General features: G+C 35.3%; 1 protein-coding gene across 22 annotated transcripts in view; it reads right to left on the minus strand.

Annotated features, from left to right (window-relative positions):
- Nucleotides 1–12,734, minus strand: part of LOC118441461 (protein turtle) — a 194,435-nt gene that overhangs the window by 88,586 nt on the left and 93,115 nt on the right. For 10 of the 22 annotated variants that reach the window (XM_085660325.1, XM_085660337.1, XM_085660335.1 and 7 more), the window contains exon 1: nucleotides 11,441–12,235. The exons of 4 other annotated variants lie outside the window; for them this stretch is intronic. The gene's annotated coding sequence lies outside the window, so the exon portion shown is untranslated. Of the gene's footprint in view, nucleotides 1–7,731; nucleotides 7,819–11,440; nucleotides 12,237–12,734 lie in introns of those variants that run through there. 8 more of the 22 variants (XM_085660333.1, XM_085660324.1, XM_085660328.1 and 5 more) reach the window with 5 other exon arrangements.

The raw sequence follows: 12,734 nt of genomic DNA on the forward strand, positions 1-12,734 counted from the left end.
TGTAAGTAAGTGTAAGTAAATGTGTCATTGATCGTTACTGATTGTTCGTAAAAATTGAGAGAAAAATTTGTAAGATTTTCAATTGAATTGAAAACGAACGTGCAATTTATGATTTCTCACTAAGAGCATATTCAATCTCTTTCTATTTTTTTTTTTTTTTCTTCTTCTTGTTTCATCATATTTTTGTTGAAATGCTTATGTATATATTGCAGAGACATGCACATTGAATATATAGAAAACTTCGAGGCAATTATTTCGAGCATTCGTTATGGAAGAGCACAAGTTGAACATAACTAACGAATGAGAACGAAAAGAGAGAAATAGAAAGTCATAGGCTAAAAGACAAAAAGTTTGATAACTCGAAGTTAAAACTTTTCAGGAATAACAACCTCCTCCTATGATATATTCTTCTGTTTACCAGCTGAATTCTAAATCGGATCTTCACGTAATTATACTGCCGCCATTGAAGGACGTCTTAATAATTAATCGACCGAAACCGTTCACGTTTCCTTTGATTTTCGAATCAAGAAGTTTGCGAAACCACGATTAAGAGGGTGAATATCGAAGGTAAGGGAAATCATTCGACACAAGTATGAAAAACTTGTCGACAAACCTTAGCCAATGAGTTTATTTCTAACTTTCGAAATTTAAGCATATTGATTTATTTTCGTCCTGTTAACTTTCTATATCTCTAATCTCATTTCTAAGGTCCATCGATCAATGTGTTTGCCGTATGATGCGAATGTTAATTCGCGTTTCTATCTCTTAGTTTCAAGTACGTGTCGCGTAATGCATATCGTTAAAAGATTCTCTATCTTTCTCTCTTTCTCTAACGATTCGTGAAAGTTACAATAAACTAAACTTCACTAATGTCAATAAATATTCACTTCCATCGAGTATTTCTATTGTACGTGAAAAATTTTCTCTTTCAAATGAGAGAAAGAAAATAAAAATGAAATTGCAATGACTTGTTTGTTCTTGCAATGTCAACAGAATGTTTAAAAAGCTTATGCAAATGTCGTAAAATTTATAAATGGCATTAAACGATATTTAAACAAGAATCAAAGGCATCGATTGAGAAGATTATTAAAGTTTATAAAAAGTCGAGAAAGTTCAACGATTCTTTCATTCGAAAAGAAATCATAAGAAGATGAATGAGAAAGATCGAAATTATAACTCTATTTAACTATGATTTAAAAAAAAGAAATTATTTATCTTGAAAGTGGAATATGGCTTTGTGAATGCGAGAGTCAATAGCGTCTCCTCCTCTACTCGGCGACACAGCCAATTTTCATTTACGAATCTTAACAACTTCCACTACCACTCGTTCCAATTCTTCCTTCCGAGCAGAAAATCTTTTTCGTTCTCTACTAAGCATACGTCTAGCATGGAAAGAGCTTCCATGAAAGTGCGCCAGATGATTGAATGGGACAATTAAGGATGGAAGCGTGAAAGTATGATTTCCTTGAAAATACACACACCCAACACGCGAAGCTTCTTCAGAGAATACTACGAACATTCCTTTTCATGAGTCATTTATCGGTAAAAGAACCAAGAAAAAGAATAAAACGAAAGATTTACTCTCGTCATTTTTTAACGACACACCAAATTAATCAGAATTTTGACAAACGTATCTTCGCGTACGTATATCTAACTCTTAATAAAAAAGAATGACCAAACAAAAATTCAAACTATTGGAAGGATGGATATACCTTTTTTGACACGTACTCGTTGAAAGTTTTGATTTATTCGTCAGGATTTATAACCCGTGATAAATACTCTAATCCCTTTTCCATTCGAAATAGACTGGTGGATTTGTTCTCCCGTCATTTCCCCGAGAGTTGGCAAAGGTGAGAAATATTTTCATGCAAATTTAACTTCTCGGTTCTTCTCGAGAATGGAGATAGTCTAGAAAATAACAAAGAACAGCCAACTGTCCATCTCTTTTATCCTTCTACTTCGTTATAGCGAAGTCTTTACGATGTTATCTACGAGCAAAGAAAAGGCTCACGATTTACAAAGGCAAATGCGCGCGAACCATTCAAATCGGACTTACGTGAACAGAATGCATCGATCAGATAATTCTTAACTAAACTCCTGTCCAATGCTTGTTATGTTCGTTACGCTCTTGATATTTATCAAAATCTACTGACACGCCTAATCTCTTTTCTTCGTCTCAAAGTAACAACTTCGAGGATTAATAACGCTATCCAATTCTTATGTGCTTAATTACAAAACTCCTATGATAAACAGGTCTGTCTAAACGCGACAAAATATTAGACCGGGCGTTCCGCATCAAAAGAGAACTTTCTCCTGTTAAATTTAACTTGCAGCAACAAAATGCATGCCGAATCATTTCGTAACAATTATACACTTCATTAGCTCTTTCTTACTCTATCGCTAATATTACTCGGACACGATAATTAATATACGCGAATAAAATTTTACGGATTTTTTATACAAATCCAAATCGTTACGAAGATCTAATAACTTCTTAATCTTATCCTCTCGAAAAAGACGAACGGTAATAATTCTACGAGAGAGATGTGAAACACGAAGATAAGAGAGAAAGAGAGAAAGAATTGGCTAGAACACGTTCTTGTACGAGAAAGTCGAATTTTATCTGTCAGCCTGACCTGCCCACCTTTCTTCTTAATTACCGAGCCAGCTCGTACATTCGTTTTGCAGCTCGGAGGCTTGGTCGAAACACACCCTTCCACCAATTACCCCTCCATCCCTCGGAACGACACCCTCCTTTTCCTCTATTTTCTTCCTTCGGAATGGACGATCCTTTCCGAGGTTCCTGCTGCTTCTGCAGCAGCTATTAAAAGAAAAGCAAAGGGAAGGCGACGAAAGGACGAAAAGGTAGCCCCGCCTACAATTTTCTACTCTCGCGAAAAGAAGAGGGGTAGTTTTACTCGTACGTTGCTGCAAGCAATGAAAATTATCATCACCCTCTTATAACTACAGTACACGCTCGTTCTACGTGACCGATATGAGTACCTTTATTATTCTATGAGAGTCTTCGTTACGTTATATTTCTCCTCGACGATATCGTTAATGAGACCAAGAAAAAAAAAAGAAAAAAAAAAAAAGAAAATAACCGTGTTTGAATCATTTTATTATCATGATGGCTTATACGTTTGGTATGTTTTTTATGTTAAAATTTCACAATTAATCCTTCAGTCTTCAATAAATATTACCTCGTCAAATTAAATTTACTTGTAATAAATTATTAAATCGACTATTCATAAATCGCTAAAGCTTTTATTTAGAAGTTCGAATGTTATATCAAATTGAGTTTATCTTTTATTATAATTCAATTCAATTTTGATCCGTTAGGATACAAAGATCTCGGTGAGTTTCCGAAGTCGCGACTCTCTTTACAAACTCCGGTAGCACGAGACTTTTACTTTTTAGATACACTGAAATGTTTTTGTTGTCCGGCATCATGGTACTATGAAAGTTTACGCAAAAAAGGGTAGCTTTTCTAACTTAGCTCAAGTAACTTTTATAAATCGTTGTTGAAAACAATTCGGTGGATCGATAGGTAAGGAGGATTGTTGTTGGAAAAATTCCACTCGGACGTGGTACAAAGCACTCCGCGTATTTGGAGATTTAAAAAAAACTGCTAAAGTATTCCCAGGTTGCCGGAACTTTCGAAATATTTTCCATCTGTATGAATTCCTTCGGCATTTCTTTCAGCACGCTATCAAGTTTACCATATCGATCTATCGCTTTTGTAAAGAAGACTTATAAAGTTTTCGACTCGATGATACGAATGATGATTAAAGCGAATCAGACAAAAATTTTTTTTTTATCAATCCATCTCGTATATCTATATAACAGAAGGTAATCAGTAGGATGCGATTCACTGGAAATCCATTAAAATTTGAGATGGTTGTCCGAATATTATAAACCTCCGAGCGCTAACATGGAACAGACCGTGTTTGGAGTACAATTTCATGGAATGGTTGATACTCGGAACATTTTGGAATTCAATCTCATCGATATCTCTACCTGTATTATTCAACTCACAAGTTTGAACATTTGAATTTAACGTTTATATACTCTCTCTATCTCCCTCTCTCTCTCTCTCTCTCTATCTCTCTCTCCCCCCCTCTCTCTCTCTCTCTGTCCTCTTCTTTTTCTCTCTAGCTATCTACTTATCTCTTATATCATGGAAAACTTTCGAAGTAACTTAGAACGCATTCGCAAGCATCAGTAACAAAAAGTCATAACACGCCAAATGGATTGTTCGTTGACAAATGGCCATAGTGCTGGAAAATTATCTATCTTGTTATTAACGCACCATATCTCACTATGTTTCCTTCCATTTACTCTTTTCTCTCTTTCTTTTTCTCTCCCTTTCTCTCTCTCTCTCTCTCTCTCTCTCTCTCTCTCTCTCTCTTTCTTTCTTTCTCTCTCTTTCTCTCTTTCTCTACAATAAATCTGCTTTCAAGCATTGAAGCTTTAACTTCGAACTTTTCAATACTACACAATCGAATGATCGATCTTGATTTATAATAAAAATGATATCAATCTCATTATTTTAATGAGTGTAAGTATAGTATGAATATTATATAGTAAATATATATAAAATGCTTACGTTCGTTCGCTTAAATCACCATATACAACGAATCAATATCTTAGGAGTCGGCGTAAAAAGCACCGTTAACCCGAACAATAGTTGGTTCGTTCATTTTCCGCGATAGACGTTCCGCATTTCGTGTTGTTTCGACGTAACGAACATATATACATATATCTATATATGTATATATATATATATATATATGTACACACACACGCACATAGACACGCAAATCGCGCCTCTGCATTTATCCACGGTGCTCCGATAGAACCGTGAACATTCACGACGCGTAAGATTTTACATTATCGCATTCAGACACAGATTTCCGACGCTTTGTTCTCGCCAGGCTAAGAGCTCGCAAAGCAGAAATGCTCGCCACGAGAAAGAGAGAGAAAGGGAACGTAGGGTGAGGAAGGAGGGGGAGGGAGTTAGGTTAAGCACGAGGGGTTGGTACGGGAGCTGGTGATGGGTGTACGAGGGCGTCGCGGCGGCTCTCATTGTCGTCGGCACCGGTGTTTCCGGTCGGGCGAGCGTGTAGAAGGCACGTAGGAAATTACATCGCACGTCAAAACGCGCTGGCTTTCGAAATTCACCAAAGCGAGACGACTTCGACGCTCTCAGAGAAACAGGGAGAAAGAGAGAGAGAGAAAGAGAGAGAGAGAGAAAAAGAGAGAGAGAGAGAGAAACTGCGGACTTGAAACGTCGTCGAAGGGGAAACGCGTATCCAACTTTCTCGTCATCCTTGTTGCGAGGAAAGAAGGTAGGAGGACAAGACCGATTGTCGTTCTTACGAATGGTATTGCACTTGTATAACTCGTATATGTATGTGTATATTATGACCAGGTATATCTCTAATGCATTGGAAAAAGAGAAAAGAGAGTTGGGGATGGTGATAGAAGTAACGGACTCTTAGACAAGCCTCGTAAAGCTTGGATGGCCTGGCTTCCTGTATTGGTCATAAAGCTTATAAAGCTACGCGAGCTAACAGTGGAGACTGAACGATTAAGAGTTGATGTGTTAGTACGTGAAAAGTGTGAGAAAAAGAGAGAGAAAGAGAGAGAGAAAGTTTCTGCATTGGTTTATCCCAACAGAGTTAAAAGAGAAACGGAAGTGACACTTACGTCATGCGTTACTCTTTCTCAGTCTGAAAATCGGAAGCATTTCTTGGCCTTCGAATGAACAGGCTATCCGCGAACAAGTCCTATAACGATAGAAAAGGATCGTAATCCTGGGACATCTGCCCGTGAGAATGACACTAAATCTAAGCTTTGGAGAATGGGAATGAGAGTTACTACGAAAGAAACTGTGGACGTTTTTCCATTGTGAAAAGCTTGCGATCAAAGTAAAGCCGAGTTCTCAATTCCTTCGAGAAAAATGTTCAACTCCGCGGGACTACTTGATCTAAAGTTTGAAATTTTTTGAAGACAACTTAACGATCCTAAGAAAAGAAGAATTTTACATTTACGATCGTGATCGAATTTCCAATCGAAAATCGTGAGAGATAATGTATCGTAACAAAACATTTCGAAAGACGTAGAGTTCGATACGTATTTCGTAAAAAAAAGTTCAAGTCGATTGAATCCTTTGTAGATCAAAGCTTCCTGCCCCTGATAGACCACTCTATCTTCTTTGGTGTACTTTGTCTTACTCTTTCATAGTTCTCAATCTTTCTTTTCCTTTCGCATTATAGACGATAGAACGGAACAACGATCGAACCAGCGAGGAGAAAGGTTTAGACAATTTCTCGTGATCGGATAATTCGAATGGACTGCCATTTTCAATGACTTAAAGCTCTAAAGCTAATATTTATCGAACGAATCCAATAAAAAAGAAATTGTTATTCCCTCGCTTATCTTTCATATAAAATAATCGAATTAAATTTTTTCTTTTTTCTATACTTTATATCTTGTTTTGTTTCTATTCCGATTAATGAAACAACTATGACAATTTGCTTTTAATTTTAACGTTAGACGAACAATTCTTTTTCACGTTATAGTGATATATTTTTCTTCGTTAATATCATTGTTACTAACAAGTTTAACTAACCCGCTACCGAGGCTTCGAACAACCGTTTGGAGAGGACCGAAAGCAATGTAAATGGCTTAATATAATTTATTAATTCAAAAGCGTGTCGAAAGCGCGATATAATCCAAACTTTAGTTAATTGCCGAGCGGTTAATCGCCGCTTCACTCGATCGATATCCATTCTATCGAAGTCATTTAAAAGCAATGGATAGTTCATTAAAATCTATTGTAGATGATTTTTTAATATAAAATTTTTAAAAAATAAATAAATAAAAAACGAATAAACAAATTGTTCAATTTAGGGAATTCACATCAACACCTTCTATATTTTTCAGCGGAAAATGAAAAAATTTGAACGAAGATTGAAGAAAATGATGATAACAAAAAAAAAAAAAATATATAAAAAGAAAAAAAAAAAGAATCATGAAGCATCTTGAAGAAATTGAAAAGAGCATTGAGCCGTTGTTACCGTCTCAGCGAAAAAGTTGTTACACGAATAAAGTTTTAGAGACTCTCTACCGAATTTCCCGATGAACGTCGAAACGTTCGGTAAAAATTTGAAAGGCAAATTTTATCGCAGTCCACGCCTACTTCACCGCGATTTCGGATTAAGCGACGAGCCGATCGTACGACGAGACGATAGGAGAGAATGAGAGATGGAAAAATGAAAAAAGAACAAAAAAAAAAGGAAAAAATAAAAAAAAGAAAAGAAAAAACATAGGAAAAGGAGAAGAAGAAGAAGAAGAAGAAGAAGAAGAAGAAGAAGGATGAGAAGGAAATAAAAGTGACAGCGCAATCAATCCTTTCCTCATAGAACCAGTCCAACGTCAAAGTAAAAGGTTGTACTATTGAAAAATCGAACTCCATTTTATGATCGTACCACTTACGTTTATGCATATGTATTACTTTACGACTGCTATACGACGTACTGCAAGCTCGTAGAATGGACGATAAATGGAGATCGAATGTTTGCGGCACGTTTACCATCCTTCGGAAAAATCCTCCGTTCTATGAGCTCTTACGATTTGATATTAAGTAATGTTAATCGTTGAAAAATGATAGTATTCGACGACGTGACTCGCCTAACATTATTTCGTTTCTTCGTTCGTTCATACCATGTTCCAGAACGTTGCCGTCATTGATATCCAGATGCCCTCATTTGCGACTCTGCAGTTTCATTTCCGAAGGGAAATTCGACTTTCCTAAAGCGGGACAATGAGAACAAGTTAAATGTCATAAGACGTAATAAAGGTTCGCGATACGTTCTCAAGAGGTTCTTTGTATGTTAGACGTAGAACAGTGGAAGGTTGATAGTAGAACTATGACTCAAAGTGACATAGAAAAATCTGATATCTGTAGAAGAATTTTTCTTAATGTAAAACTTCATTTTTTTCTTTCTTTTTTTTCTTTCTTTTTTTTTTTTTCTTTTTCTTTTTCTTTTTTTTTTTTGTTCGGGAACATTTATTACGCACGATATTGACGCATAACAACGAACACGATATCAATAAAGGTTCACGCTTAAATCGACGATCAATTGCAAATTATCGAATTTCGTATCGCAAGAGTAAATTTGTGAAACGCGGAAAATTGCCGATCAACCAACAACGAACGACAGAGAGAGAGGGAGAGAGAGAGAGAAAGAGAGAGAGAGAGAGAGGTGGGGAAGAGTAAATTTATTGACGAGATGCGTAACGTTATAACTTGTATCGCAGCTATGTTACCGTTATCAGAAAATAGTAAAATCATCGTGCGTTTAGAATTTAGATTACATTAGAATATAATCGAGAATTCGCGTTATTCCATTGCATGTATATACCTGATGACGTGCTATATAAAGAAGAATATAAAAACGTGCGAAAAAGAGCGAGAGAGAGAGAGAGAGAGAGAGAGAGAGAGAGAGAGAGAGAAATAGTAGATAACTCACTACATTGGAACGTCACTTTATAATAGGAACGAAATGCGATACAGTTACTGATTTGATTGCGTGAAGCAATTTTATTGGCCTCTGGTTATCTCGAATTCTTCATAAAAATATACTTTCGATCCGATTTTTTGTTATAATTGGACATCGAGAAAAGATTAAAAAGCGGTTTGCCATGGACGCATTCATTTTAATTGTATCGATTATCGGGACGTTAATTTTTCTACAAATTATTCCTATTTTCAGAGATCTAAAACGAATGCAAATACATCCGGTTTTTTTCACATAATTTTTTGCAATTTGAAATCGCATTGCCTCGTTTAATAACTCTATATTAAGAATATCAAAAATATTTAAATGAGAGAGAAAAAGAGAGAAAGAGAGAGAGAGAGAGAGAGAGAGAGAGAGAGAGGGGAAAGTATTGATTTTTAAATGCAAGAGGGATAACCATTTTTACATTTAGGATTTGCATCGAGATCGTCCAACCTCTTTACTAATCTGATCCACGAAGACGTAGTAGAGTAATATTCAGGTAGAAACAAAGAAGCTTTATCGTGAAAAACTTTGGCAAAGCTATTTGCGGAGAAGTTGTCGTCGTTCGCTTCCGCTACCGTGCTAATCCTAACGCCAAAGTTTTAGATCTTCATTCTATACCGTTAAAAATATACTGCGCTGAATATTGTGCTGCATAATGAAGAAAAAAAAAATGCAAAAGGAACAAAAACAAATAACTAACAAAAATATCTAATTCTTAAATATCATTAAATGCATTATCACAAATATCAAGTGTGATAATAATCGTTTTCAAAATGATTTCGATTGAAATACTAATTGAGAGATTTGTTGATCCACGATACATGTTTGTCCATAATATAATTTGTATGCGTGTGTATTTTACCCTGACTGTAATACTAAACTGCAAAATCATCTACAATTTATGTCAGCGAGCGTTTACATATGTCCGAGACATTGCTTGATCCACGATATTCAAATTAAATGACGAGTATATTGTAATGATCTAATTTCTGTATTGCTTCAATAAAATATTAGGTAAAGATACAATATATATTTTTGACGATAATTAAAAATATACATTATGAATTAAAGGATAAAATCAAAATATTATTTTATTTTTATTAACGTATCCTTTTATCTTCTAATTTCTCGGAATTTCGTTTATGCTCGTTTGCTCTTTATGCTAGAATAAGCGGAGATCCCGACGTACATATATACGCGAGAACGGTTGTACATATTTTAGTGAACAATGATGGGAGATTCAAATAGAGAAAGGGCAAATTTGCTCTTTGTATTTGTTCCTTCATTCGTGATTTCGTAGAATAGAACAAACTCGTTCGACCACAAATAAAGCCATACGACGAAATACTATAATAATAATTAATAACTATCGCGAAAAGTATAAAATCGTGTTTCGCGTTGAACATTACATAACTTCAACGAGAATTATTAATAATATTAATACAATCAATCTCCGGATAGCGTGTTTATCCAGAGTACTTGCACGATCTTTGATAACCTATGACTTCGACTGATGTATTTCCAATAAGAGCTGTCATGTGCGTACGTTCGTGTTGCGTGCTCTCGCAATATGTGCGTCAGAACTTATTTACTCACGTACCAAACTTAAAAATCTTCGAAATAAAAGGATGGACGTTCAATAAACGTGACGTTAGTACATCACCAGTATACCTATAATATTTCAAAGTATCTATAAAACCATAAAAAGGAAATAAAGTATTAATAAAAATAATTTAATATTAATAATATTATAATATAAATAAATAAATAAATAAATCCATATATAAAGTAAAATATAACATGAGATAGATAATATTTTCAATAATAAAAATTTCAATATTAAAAAATATAATTTTTACGAATTTAATCATTTTCGTTATTTGAATGAATTCTAAATATTTCTAATTAATAAATCAATGTATAAAATGGATCGTATTAATTAGTTTTAATCAATTATTTTTTTTTTTCAATCGCACTCTTTCTTAACCACGTTAGACTTGTTCGTTTCATTCGTTCATTACCTGGATTCTGGATGAATACGTTTGTAACGCATCTAAGCGTGTATACTGGGCAACGGTAGGCTTCGTTCGCTCGTCAAGCGGAATTATTAATAGCACTAACGCGATCAATCTCGCATGCGGTTATCCGAACAACCCTTCGGATCTTCGATACCTCATGTATCCTACCCTACACCAAGCGATGTATTTCCAATGGCAATGAAAGGTGACGCACGTGTGAATACGCGGTATACGATCATATGCATTTAACTGCACGATCAAGCTTACTCAGCTTAAATTTTACATTATACACGAATATTTTTCAAGCTCAATCACGTACTCAGCTATTTTATATACTTGTATAATTAAAAAAAAAAAAAAGAAAAAATCAATGAAATCGAAATATCTATTTAATACTTTATCCATATGATATTGATGGCAACGAAGATGAATATATATCATAATTCAATCTATTTATTGTCAATATATAAAAATATTAAAAATCTTCGAACAACATATTTGGTAAAGTATTAAATAAAAAATTTGATTTCCTTCAAATCATTCGTCTCTTTAAACATCCACGAGCGTACTGCAAATCCTATTACGTCGGTGTTGCAATTATTTAATCTGTTTAACGTTCTACAGCAATCCTACATTAAATGTACTGACAAATACAAAATTATGTGACCATGGTAGAGAATTAATCGAGAGCAAAATTTCCCTCTTAGTCTTTAATTAAAAATCTGTAATCGGAGTAGGCTTATCGGATGTACATGCAAACGTTCGATTGGACATCAAATAAAATAGACTCGACAGGTGTTGGTACATAATAAAGCATCAAAGCTGTAATCAAATTGTTGAGATTCTTACATTCGATAGCAAATTCGACGCAGCATTCACATCTCGTTTTTGTCTCTCTCTATCTTTGTCTCTGTCTTTCTCTCTCCCCTTCTTTCCTCTTGTCGACACGTTAATTATAATACTTCAGACCGTACTATGAAGAGAGGAAGAGAAATACAAGCACTATCAAATGAAATTCAAATATTCCTATGGTGGAATTACGCTTGGTTTTTCACACAACACAACTGAACACAGACATATACGCGTGAAAGCAGTATTACTCGTAACTACATATACACAAGAGAGAGAGAGCATACATTTACGAAGCGTACCTTCCGTTCTGTTTGCCTCTTTACCTCATAGCTTTAATCTACTATCGAATTAACTTTAATATACTCGTAACTACAAGCTCGTTTCTAGATGTGCGCGTGTTTCTACGTGTATAAGTACATATACATCATCGACCGTGTTCTTGCACGAACTAATGCACGACTTGGCTTGTGAACCGAGCACTCGCGTACTCGAATGACCTCCATCGTCCGGGTATTTGTTATCGCTAATAAAGATAAACGCGTCGCGAGAGTTTCGACCGTGAACGCACCTCCACGGACTCCAATTAAACTTGAGAGAGAGAATGTTCGTTAATTAAGCTTCGGAACGATTTAGTAAGATAACCAGTAATCGTTAATGAAAATTAATAATAATAGTCGATATTTCGGTCGGAAGGAACACCGGTCCATTCCGGATCAAAACTGGAAGGTTCTGATTATCGTAACACACAAACTGTTTGTGAAATCCCTCTAGCGTTGGATATTTTCTATGACACTGGTGGACAGCTCCAGCGGGATTTCATTTTATCTGCTGACGTGGATTGGATCGCGAGAGGTCAGGAGGTTGGACCAAAATAACGCGAACTGACCGGAGGGGAGAATAGAATGAGAAAGATGGCGAGAGGGAGATTGAGAGAGAAAGAAATGAAGGAAGAGCCGAGATTCCGAAGGCGAATAGATTGAATTAAACTTGAAGAGCGTCGAAAGAAAAAGGACAGTGAGAAAAAAAAAAGAAAAAAAAAAAAAAAAGAAAGAAAAAAAGAAAAGAAAGAAGCCTACTCCCACGTGAATTCGAGCTTTCCACCTCTTTCTTTTTCTTCTTCCTTTTTTTTTTTTTTGTTTTTTCGTTCTCTTTTCTTTTAGAAGCAAAAAGAGAACGAATTCGAAGTCTAACTGTACTTCCGATCCAACTGGATGAATTGTGAGTCTAATTTTGGACGGATGCTCCAACGGTAATCTCCCTTTTATATCCTTCCATGAATCATTATGATTTC

This window comes from Vespa mandarinia, chromosome 11 (assembly GCF_050613455.1).
Source record: "Vespa mandarinia isolate Hongniang chromosome 11, ASM5061345v1, whole genome shotgun sequence".
Taxonomy (NCBI): Eukaryota; Metazoa; Arthropoda; class Insecta; order Hymenoptera; family Vespidae; genus Vespa; species Vespa mandarinia.